The sequence below is a fragment of the Miniopterus natalensis genome, chromosome 13 (genome assembly GCF_054644295.1).
Source record: "Miniopterus natalensis isolate mMinNat1 chromosome 13, mMinNat1.hap1, whole genome shotgun sequence".
Taxonomy (NCBI): domain Eukaryota; kingdom Metazoa; phylum Chordata; class Mammalia; order Chiroptera; family Miniopteridae; genus Miniopterus; species Miniopterus natalensis.
The window spans coordinates 563970-576091 of record NC_142093.1 but is presented as its reverse complement, the minus strand read 5'-3'; the positions used below and the strand labels follow the sequence as shown (position 1 = coordinate 576091).

At 43.9% G+C, this 12122-nt stretch overlaps 1 long non-coding RNA gene across 1 annotated transcript in view; it reads left to right on the top strand.

Annotated features, from left to right (window-relative positions):
• The window catches only part of LOC107526679 (uncharacterized), a 114207-nt gene extending 103029 nt beyond the window's left edge, over nucleotides 1-11178 (top strand). The window contains exon 3 of the long non-coding RNA XR_001602214.2: nucleotides 11111-11178. This is a non-coding gene — a long non-coding RNA (uncharacterized LOC107526679). The remainder of the gene's footprint in view (nucleotides 1-11110) is intronic.
• The last annotated feature ends 944 nt before the right edge of the window (nucleotides 11179-12122 follow it).

The following is a 12122-nucleotide window of genomic DNA, read 5'->3' as shown; positions in this document are numbered from 1 at the left end:
TCCCTCAGGGAAAATAATAGTTGCTAAGGATTGAGAGCTTTGGGTGGACTTGAGGAGCTGTAGTAATTCCTCCAGACACAGAACTGAAATCTCCACGGCCCTCCTGCCCGGCCGTCGAGGACCCTTGAAGTCTTCCGTCTAGGATCTCGTACGTGGGAGAACTGTGCCCAGTGGACTGACACCTGGGGTAGGTGTTCCGTAAGTTAAACTCAGAGGCTTGATGGTTATGACAGCAGAAGGGTGCCATACACACTAGACAGAGGTCATGGCAGGCAGGAGGTGTCAGCACATAACCGCAAAGGCTAAGGTCTGTGATGTCTGCATGGGCCCTGGGGAGCCAGCTTCATGTCAGTGCTGCTGACGTGGGGTTTCTCTGAGACACTGAATCTGCCAAGTGTCTGCAGTGTCCACTCCTTACAATGCCATTTGCATTTGCCCTTCTGGTTTCCCCCTTAGAGTATTACTTAGTTCTTACTTGAAATTTTAATTTTCTGATCCTATCTCTGATGTGGTTGGGCCCAGAACCTTGCTGTGATTCACAGTGGCCCTCCTTCCGTCCTCAGAGTCTGTGGTTGATAGTGAGGCACTGACACTTGTCACAGTGCTGGCGCATTAGTTTGGTTTGGTTGCTAGTTGACTCCTTTTTTCTTTTATGCACTTTGAGCTTATCAGTTATTTGTCCCAGCTGTACCTATTTTGAGGGGATAATGTGGTTTTAATATAACTTGAACAGCATAATTAGTTTTCATTTTTATCATTTAATAAAAAGTCTTATACTACATTAAAGACTCTCAGGTTGTGTTAGTATCAGAAATTCTAAACTCCCTTAAAACGATCCCACAAAAGCAACTGAAAGCTGCTAATTGAACAAGACTGATCAGAGGCGATGCCATCATCTGAAGGTTTGGGTTGGCTCCAGGGAGAACCTGGTGGAATTTGCTTTTGACTGAGGTGTGCAAAAACCATTCCCACACTCACAGGGTCTGTAACAGTGGAACTCATCTCAGCCAGTCCCGATTGCCGCCTTCCTTCACCCCAACCCAGAGCACCCAACACAACAACATTTGCCTGGCAAACCAGTGCGAGGTTTGCTTTGGTTCCTCCTGTAGTAGGAAGTACAGTGTCCACAACACGTGCTGCATCCCGGGAGCAGGTGATCCATAGGAATTCTCAAGAGTATATAATGCCTTCCTTTGAAAAAGAATTGAAAACTCTACAGGGAAAATGTTGTCTAATCACTGTTAACCCAGCCCCCACTGATACAGTCTTGCTCAAAAATATAAACTAGCATCTTGTTGCCCTGGCTGGTGTGGCTCAGTTGGGCATTGTCCTGTGCACAGAAAGGTTGCTGGTTGGATTCCTGGTCAGGGCAGAAGCCTGGGTTTCAGGCTTGATCCCCGGTAGGGGGCATGCAGGAGGCAGCCAGTTGATGTTTTGCTCTCACATTGATGTTTCTTTGTCTCTCTCCCTCTCCCTTCTTCTTTCTCTACATCAATTAAAAAAATCTTTGTAAAAAAATATATAAATTAGCACCTTGTAATAAGAAAAAATCAAAAAAATAAGAGCATAGTGAACACACGAAAAAAGCAACTGCTCACAGGCCATGAAAGAAAGGGGTGGGAGTGGGGCGGCCAAGGAGGAGGGTGTCCTGGGCTTGGCTTGTCTCTTGCATAAATGCTGGGGAGTCTGTTGTGCCTCCACCAAACCCCTGTGCACAGCAGAGGCTGTTGTTGAGGGAGGTGGTGAGGACACTCCGGAACTACTAACCTAGTGGTCCTTTAACCTAACCTTGCAGCACTCAGCGTGTCGAATGGCGCCCTTATCTTCTGGCTGGCTGATGGCTGTGCCACCACTCAGAGGCCATCCCTTCCCAGTGGCGTAGCCATACAGTCGACCCCTGGGCACCCCAGGCTAACTTCCACGCTGGGAGAGAGCAGACAGTGCTGAGTGGAGAATGGCACACCACTCATGGGATATCACGGAACCTGCTGCATTACTTTGAGGACAAGCAAGGATTGAGCCTGCAGAGGGGCCCTGGCACCAGCAGGGATAAGCTCATTTTGGCCTGTGAGGGGTGATTAATTTTTAAAATGTGGTTGCTTGTGAAGGCCATTGTAAATATATTTGTCTCATGGCTTCTTTGTTGCAGTGATGGGTGAGGGCTTTTCACCCCAAGCATCTAAATCCTCACATGTAAGTCACCACATGCAGAGATTTCTTTGAGAATTAATGGGGAGATATGCAGACTTTCTCTGGCACATGTGAACGTGTGGAGGAATTTTCTACACCTCCTCTTGGGGATGGTGTCCATAGCAACAGAAGGCTCTGCTGTGAAGGAATTCTCAATTAGCACAAGACACACGGATGCTGGTCTCACATTTCCGTGTGCAGCATATTCATTTGTGCAGAGATTTTAAGGTATTTTTTACTTTACGACCTTATGATATTAATATAATTTATTTTTAAACTGCCCATATTCATCATGCCCAGGATTTCATACTGACTAACATTCAACTAGAACACTATTTTAGATATTATAACTAGGCTGGAATGCAGTTAGACGCAGTCCATGGAAAAGAGCTCCTCCTGAGATACAGGAAAGCTAATCTTCTTCATGACCCTGGGCAATCAGCCTAACCTGCCAGAGCACAGTGCTCTGGGGGGACTGATCAGATCCCTGAGTGTGTGTACCTGAGTATCTGAATGTGCATATTCCAAGATGCACATTCAGTGAAGGTGCCGGCAGCTGAACGGAACAGCGTGCAGCAGACCACCATTCTGTCATCTACGGGAGGACGGTCCCTTTTGTTTGGATGTGCAGAGACATTCTGGGAGGACCCTGAGAAACCAGGAACAGTGTGTGTACACGCAGGAAGCTGAGGAGGAGCAGATGATGAGCCTGGGAAGGAAGGCTTTTCTTGGTGATCGCTGTTACTCTTCAGTTTCAAACCATGTAAACAACTTAACCATAAAAATTTTTTTAAAAAATAAATATAGATATGTTTCATCAGTGAGTCTCAGGCTAATGAGTGAACTATAATTCTCATAACAGTTTTAGTCAGGCATTTACTGATCACCAACTACATAGGTGTCACTTTGCCAGGGTCTTGCACAAATGAGATTTCTTGAGATTGGGGAGGCTGCCACAGCATAGAATGGCTGTGGAACAGGGTCACAGTGGTGTATGCACTTGCCTGTAGGCACTCAGATGAAATGAAATGACAGCACTGGGGGGGCGAGGAAGGTTTTCTAGATACAGTACCCAGGGAAGGGTGTATGGGCAGGATGAAGACATGTGCTTAATTTGCCTGGCAGTCAGGAACCACTGATGTGTCTGGAACGGAGAGACCTAGTCACAGACCCTGCTACTGGAGAAAGGTGGTGTTTGTGAGCCTCTCCCATAAGCACTTCCGTAATTGCTGCCATTTTACAATTTATGGGGCAAGTGTGGTCCCAAGCACGTTATATGAAGTACTTTTTAAATCCTCACCTGAGGATATTTTTCCATTGCTTCTCAGAGAGAGTGGGTGGGAAGGAGGGAGAGAGAAACATTGATGTGAGAGAAACACATTGATTGGTTGCCTCCTGAACACTCCCCAACTGAAGCCAGGGATGGAGCCTGCAACCGAGGTACTTGTCCTTGGCCGGAATCGAACACAGGACCCTTCAGTCTGCGGGCTGACGCTCTAACCAGAGTCAAATCTGCCAGGGCTATATGAAGTACTTTAAGTACATTCTCTTAAAAAATTTTCTTTTAAATTACTGTTGACATACAATATCATTTTAGTTTTGTGTATACAACATCATGATTAAACATTTACATAACTTAGGAAATGATCCCCTCAATGAGTCTAGTCCCCATCTGACACCACACCTAGTTATTACATTACTCTCTCTGTTCGCTGTGCCGTACTTGCATCCTCGTGATTGTTCTTAGAACTGGCAAGTTTTGCTACTTAATTCCTTCCCCTTTTCACCCATCTCCCTACCCCTCTCCCACCTGACATTGTATTCAATCCTTGAACAACCCTATGGATGGCTTTAATGCCTGGGAGAACTCAACAGTTACTTTATGATTGAAATTTCATTTTATATATATTAAAAACGGGGCTCATGGGCTGAGCAGCCAGCACTTGGTTGCATGAACAGCACGTGGCACAGGAGGGTAGGGTTCTTGACAGTGAAGCTTTCGTGCCTGACCATTTGGAAATGACACACTAGTCTCTCACTCTGATGGAAACATGAGTATAATGTACAAAATACCAATAAAATTTAATTAGGAATTATTTTAAGATCACAATGATTCTATATCCAATTCTACTGAAGGGCAGTAGATAATGTCACCAGACAGGCATTCTGAAGGTGTGGAATCTTTGCGCCATCTGATCTAGAAACTAGTCTGGGCAATGAAGATGCCATGCTCCAGGTGGCCTGGATGCTGAATGTTAAGTCTGTGTGCTGTTGTACTTACGTTTCTTTTCTTTATTATCAAAAGGGTGGCAAAGACATTATTAAATTAGGTCAGCATTTAATCTAGTCTTAGGGTCAATGTGGAAATGTGAGGCAGTATTTTAGTTGTACTTCCCTGTATGAGTTTTGAGCCCAGACTTAATTAAAGAGACTAATGAGTATAGATTGATTGAGAATAGCCAGAGTGAATGCCAAGGACAGAAATGGTGCCAGTGGAGGTGATAACCAGAAACAGTCGGATTTTAGTACACATAAATAAAAAGTGAATTCAGTGGTCTCTTCTGTGTGTATGCAAGTATTATAATATTGTTTTATAAACTTTATTTCTAGCTCCCATCCTGCTGGGCCCCTGCCCTCCTTTTTCTCAAGTATTTTTGTCTAAGTTCTTGGGGGCTTGCTTATTACTGATGTATATGCCAGTAGGAAGCGAGGGGGAGGAGAGACGCCTCTGTTCCTTGATGTCATCAGAACACCAGAATGCCTGCACTGCCGCCGTCGTCCATGGACAGTGTCCACTGTTAACAGTCTAGGGGGTCTCCGTGGAGGATCCTTGTTGTGGGCCATCTCTCCCACTAGTTCTGCAATGAATCCTTCCCTATTCTAAACTTCAGTTCAAAAACTAGAACAGACTTTCCCCACCTTTTGCAATCAGTCCCTTCCCTGAGACAGACACGTAGGGAAGCCCAGCCTTCTGGTCACCATTAGCCTCCTGTCTGACCTGACATCTGGTCCAAGTGAGGATGGACAGGGCTTTGCATCCTTGACCCACTCAGAAGATGCTGGTGCTCCTCTCTGATCTTGGGCCTTTTCAACTTCCTCAGGCTCTAAGATGCCCATGTATGCAGATAGCCAAGCCTGCCCACGCAGAGTTCCTGGAAGAAAGTAAAGTGGAATAACCTGTGTAAATAAGGGAAGATTCCTAGTCCTGCTGAGAGCTGTGTAAGAATAAAACTCCTTGCTCAGCTACAGGGCTCCATGCAGTGACTTCCAGCAGGGGAGGGGCACCCTTTGACACTGGCAGCCTATGCAGCAAACTTGGGTTAGTTGTAGACAGTGGCTATACCGCTTTCACTCTGTGTTAGGATAGTTTAATCAGAGCTTAAAATGAAGCAAAATGGGTTCTAGTGAGTAAATGTCTGCACCCCGCTTTCTCACACACTAAATAACAGCTGGAAGCCTGGGTGTAAATGAGTCTGTGAAGTCTTCCCCTGAGCGGGCAGGACAAGTGTTGGGCATTGGCCTTGAGACGCTTATTTTCCTTTGCACTAATTGTCCTGAAGAGATTCCATTTTGAGATGTTTGCCGTGAACCTTTCAGAGTCTTTATAATTTCTTCTCATTTCTACTTTTTTTTCAAAATGAGAAAAAACAAATGGGTCCACAGTTGAAGCATCCAGTCCTAGGGCGGGACTTACCCACAGCGTTCAGTTTAATCTTGGTGGAAGCAGAAGTGACTCCCTGATCAACAGGTCAAAGGGTAGAACACACCTGGAAGGTCTCAAGACACCGAGAAAATGTGATGGTTTGTTCTGGATTCTCAAGTGTGTACCATTGATCTACACGTCTGTGCTTACGCCAGCACTGTGCTGTCCTGGTTACTGCTGCTTTTTGCTTTTGTCTTTTTTTATAGTAGGTTTTGAAATCAGGGAATTTGACCTCTCCAGCTCTGTTTTTCCTTTTCAAGATTGTTTTGCTTATTCTGAATTCTTTTCCATGTAAATTTCAGAATCAACTTAATAATTTCATTAAAAAAAAAATAGCTGGGTCTTTGGCAGAGTATTCTGAATCTGTTGGTCACTTGGGGGAGTATTGCTGTATTAATAATAATAAGTCTTCTGGTCCATGAACATAGGTGTCCTTCTATTTACTTAGATCCTTTATTTCTTAAAACAATATTTTGTAGTTTTTAGCTTATATATCTTGCACTTGTTTTGTTAAATTCTGTACATGTTGTATACCAAATACAAAATACATTGTGTGGACACTGAGTTCTTAGCTATCTTTTTTTTAAGTTCTTAGAGGTTTTGCGCATATTCATGCTTGTTTTTATGCCTTGTTTCCTAGGTGTTACAACTGATCAGTATAAACTAGTAGATGGCTCAGATTTTCCTAAATACATTGTGTGAATACCTTCTACCCTGTGCCAAGGGGATCTGTATAAGAGGTATACCTTCAAACTTTAGGCCTTTTACAAGACAGCCTCACTCTCACTCCCTGCTTGCTTAGGACCTGGAGGTCACCAGAGATGAGTGACTAGTGCCTTTTCCCCCATGTCTTTCCTGGACATCTTTTCTGTGCATTGCAGCAGTCTTTTAGATACCCAGGAAAATGTCCCAGCTTTCCAGAGACCAGTGTTATACTGTCCAGTTCTCTAGGGTTTCTCTAGCATTTGCTTTTACACTCCCAGCCAGGCTCTGTTTACCCATCTGAAATGAGTTCTGGTGCTCTGGTCTGGGGAGCCCCACCGGGGGTTTAGGCCCCAGAGTCCTCAGTGGGAACCCCCCACAGCTGAGATCTCCCTCCAGACCTTCAGCTGCTGCCTGTGGGAGCCCAGCCAGCCCTCTCGTGCCTCTGTAATTCCTACCCATCTCTATGTGGTCTCCACTTTAGGTTCTTGGTTGTGAGGGTGCTCTCCAGCTCATCTTCCGTTGATTATTTGGGATGATTTTCCTATATTTTAGTTGTAATTGCAGTTTGTTCCTGGGAGAGTGTCACTGTAGTTTCCACTCAATCTGCCGCCATCTTGGAATCTCCAAAAACTAACCTTAAATTATATTTCTCTAGTGTGGAGTGGCCAAGAAAGGACTCTATGATGAAAGGCTGTAAACGAGTAGCTAACAGATCATTCGTCACCACTTTGCAAACCAGGGAAATGGTGTAGAGAAACATGCAGTCACTTGCCAAGGACACCAGCTTGGGAGTAGAAGTGTGGGATCCCAATGCTGTCTGGCTAAGCATTAACTGCATGGGGCTGTTTGGGCATCCCAACCCCCGACCCCATCGAAGCAGCTGCACAGAAGCCCAAGGTTGTGCGGCGTTGCCCACATGGACCAGGCTTCCAGGAGACGGTCCAGTACTGTAGGTCTGAGCAGCCAGCCAAGGATCTCCGGATGCCTGACAAATCCTTCAGTAAGAAAAAACAAAACAAACAGAAGAACAGGGAAAAAGGAAATTGGAGGAAATAGAAGCTATACAAGAAGGAAGAAGAAACATTAACCTCCTCAAAGCTGTGGAAGAAAACTATTGCACTTAACAAAAACAGAGTACCCTCTAAGTAGACGAGGGAGAGGAAGATTCAGATAACCCAGAGGCCACTTGGAAGTAAAAATATGAGTGTGAAATTTGTAGTTTAAATATCTCACTACAAGGGTGAGAAGGTAAAATACAGGAAACTAGCCAGAACAAAAAGACAAAGCTATAAAACAGGGAAATTAGAGCTTATTTCCAGTAAGACCGTCATCTGAATAACAAGCTCCAGGAAGAGAGCAGGGAGAATGGAGGAAAGAGACCCTAAGGGAGGAGTGAAGAGAATGTCCCTGAAAGTTCTAGGGGCCCCAGCATGATGGGTGAAAGCACACCCACCATCATTGGGACATCTGAGAACATGGAACAGCGTGTTCCGGCAAGGTGGAGTCAGCCTCTAGTGGAGAAGACTCATACAGAGAACTCTCCTGATGGACAGATGTGGAGTGAAGCCTTCAGACACTGAGGGAGGATTATCCCAATCTCTGTTTTACTCAAACAAATATTAAAGACATAGTTAAAAAATGATCTCCCAAGAACCTTCCCTTAGGAAGCTGTGGGATGATGTCTTCATCCAAGAGAGAGGAGCCATGGGATGCAGTAAACAGCAGATGGGCTGCCAGACAACCTGGGGTGCTGGTGAAGGGGGTCGTCCTGAGATCTTCAGGGGACCCCAGCATGAACCAGGCCAGATGGAGCATATTGACAGCTCTGCTGAGACTTTAGCCAGGGCACCAAGGTGACACCTAATATGCCTGCTGTGATGAGAGGAGACTATTCAATTGGGAGAGAGTCTGGGGAACAAGTCATGACTCTCACAGAAGAGTATGTGAGTGTCCATCACAGTTGTCAACAAATGAAATATAAGGTCCTCTGTCAACAGCGCTTTCATATTGTGACAACAGAATACCATTATCAACCTAATGGTATTAGTCAGTGTAACTATCTTGGGGGCAGAAAGTGTGTGGATGGAGGGGCAGGGGACGTGTGCTAGAACACCACGCCCTGTGCTCCGCAGTGGGCAGTTCACGGAGAGATGCTTCCTGGTGGGACATAGCTTAGGGATTTGGAGGTCACTGCCAACAGAAATGGCCGAAGAGTGGATAGTCTTTCCCTCTGGGAGCTGGAAATAGAATAGGTGACATTTGAGGAGCATTATTTTCCATAACAAGTCATACAGAGCTATTTGATCCTTAAACTATGTGTATGTATAACTTTGATGAAATGCATATTACATTTTTTAAAAATTGATGCTTCTGTTGTTCATCTTGAGGGCTGATAGTTGTAGCCTGGCAGACCACGCCTGGCTAGTGTGATTGTAACTCACCTCCCACTAAACATTCATTTAAGAGCCCATCCCGGGGGTTCCATGATAAATTACCACAAACAGTGCCTGTTACAGGAAACTGAGAGCAGCCAGAACCATAGGTGGAGCCCTTCACTATGTGCCTAAACTAGGAAAGGGGATGTCTTATGAGATCAAGTCACTGAGTGAAGGTATTTTGTTAAGAGTAATCAGCTCAGCTCGTCTTATTCTATTTTTCTAAAAATATATTTTATTGATTTCAGAGAGAGGAAGGGAGAGGGAGAGAGAGAGAGAAACGTCAATGATGAGAGAGTCATTGATCAACTGCCTCCTGCACGCCCCCTACTGAGGATCGAGCCCACAACCCAGGCATGTGCTCTGACCAGGAATCAAACCTCAATCTCCTGAATCCTAGATCGATGCTCAACCGCTGAGCCACGCCAGCTGGGCTGTCTTATTCTGTTTTTAAAAATGCTCCTTTTAAAAAGAAATTTGTATGTACATATCAGTTGTCTTAAGTGAGAATATATGTATATGTTTGTAAGAAGCATCCTATGCCCTGCAAGAGTGTTTAGCCTGCGATCCATTTGGCAGTGACTTTTTCATCTATAGCTCATCAGTGACTCCAGATGAAAATGCACCTTGGAGAACAGATTCTCCTAACAGTTCCCCTAGTGAGCTTTCTTCCAAAAGAGGGGCAGGTGCCTTGTGTCTGTGGGTGAGCTCAAGGGAACTAGGAAAGGAGCCTGTCACCCAAGGATGGGAAGACAGAGATGGTGACATTTGGAGGAGCAGCCTCCATGAAAAGATGAAAGCGGGGTGCAGTGCTCCATGTGGGGAATGAGAAGGATATTTCAGCTCCCTGACTGGTGAACGTGTGTGTGGGGTATGGGCACACATCAGGTAACCTGTCATTTTGTCCACAGAGTTATGTTTTGTAGATACTTATTAACACTTCAGTGAAAAACCTGACTGTTTTCAGACATCTGCTGTGAGGACACCAGCCTGCCCCTCAGGGGTGAGCATGAGTGTCTTTAGGTCTTTCTCTGTGATCTCTTCCCAGAACCACGAGGACTCCCCCACATGACAGTGGCTGCTGTGATCAGCCTAGAAAACGTTATGTAATGCCCAAAGTGGTAGAGGTGAATTTCTAGGGTTACCAGATGAGTACAACATTGTGTAAATAATATTTTACAGAAGTGTGATTTTTTTAACCCAGTGCTGGCAGTATGTCAGATGGAGCGGTTCTGTTCTTTAACATCAGGTCCTCTTCATGTACCCTCAGTCACTTCATTGTTTTGCTTTATGTTGGCTCATTTATAAGATTTATTTAAATTTGTCTATTTGATGTTCTTCATATGGTGAGAATTAACCTGCATTTTTGTAAAACCACTATATTGAATCATTCTTAGCCAAGTTAGTAATATCTCAGAATGTATTAAAAATAACCATGCCCACTATATAGATATTAATAGTAGAAGATTATATAGAAGGCCCATTTTAGACACTATATTTGGGTGTTGCTTTATAGTTATAACAAATAAAAATTTAAATTATTAAGAGGTTGTATTTTGTTTTCTTTTTTAATTAGCAACTAACATGCTCCACAGTCTTTTAGATGGAAAGGACTGCAGCTTACTTACTGTCTCTGTGGAAGAGAAAGACAAAATCAAAACACGCACGACAACCTGCTGGTGATGCAAGCTGCGTGTCTATGTACAGACACACACTCGTGCTTCTCTGACTGGCCTCTTAAGTGTTTCATTTGCCTTAGTACTTAGACTCAATCACAAAATAACTCTTCCTCATACTCTTATAAGAATATGCTTATAGTTTTGTGTAGTTTTCATGTCACGGTGATTTAGTTTTCTAAAGGAGTTTTCTGTAATTGATTACTTATCAGAAATGTATTGGAGGTAGTATCTCCTCCCTCCCTCCCTGGGGCATCTGCGTGGGCCTGTGCTCTCTGTCTGATTATTCTAACCCCACTGTCTTCCAGTGCAAACCTCCCTGAGACTCACTTCCCCCATGTAGGAATTGTATTTCATTGTGAATATCAACCTCATTTCTCTGCATTTTTCTTTTTCTCTAGAGTGACCCACATCTGATGGAAGAGACAAAAATGTAGCTGTTAAATCCAACCAAGTATTTATCTCTCTCAAATTATCAACAACATCCTGTCAAGAAAGGTTCTGGTGGGTCCCATATACGTATGGCTGCTCAAGGAGACACATGAAGGTAATGATCCCATGTCCCACTCCAGACTTGCATGCAGACAAATGTCTGGTCTGTTTGCCTTAAAATATCTTACTTTGAAAAAATATAAAGATGCGTTTATGAATTTTGGGTTTTTTATTTGCCAAAGAGCACAGTGTCCCTTAATTTTAAGAAACTCAACATAAAGTCAGATTTGTAATCCATTTCTAAACATATTCTCGGGTAGCCTCCTATTACCCAATTACATCTCCCAGAAATGATTTCATAGCCATAGGAGTAGGTCTGTTCACCCTTTGACAGTTGTAGAGAAGCCCCTTTAAAATCAGAACTCTATTTCTACACTTAGTTCTATTTAGGGACATTGTATCTTTAAGGAAATTAATCAGGTCTTTAATTAGGGCTTCTTTTGCATAGCCCAAATCCTCCTAGGTTGCTGTCAGTTACTGTTGATAAATCTCCCTTGGTGCCACTGTGGATCTTGGGAGCCATGCTTCTTGCAGAACTTCAGGTTATTAAGGTGTTCTTTTCAAAAAATTATTTAAATTGTCGTAAAATATGTATAACATAAAGTTTACCATTTTAATCATTTTTATGTGTACAGTCCAGTGGTAGCTGTGTGAGCATCACCACCACCTCTCTTCAGAACTTTCTTATCTTCCCAAACTGTCATTCTTCCCAGTAAGCAGTCACCCCGCATTCCCTGCTCCCCACGTTCTGGCAGCCTCCATTCCACTCTCTGTCTTCATGAATCTGACAACTCTGGGGCCCTCATATGAGTGGAATCACACAGTACTTGTGTTTTTGTGACTGGCTTATCTCACTTAGCATATCTTCAAGGTTCATCCATGTTGTTGCATGTGTCAGAATATCCTTCCTTTTTAAGGCGG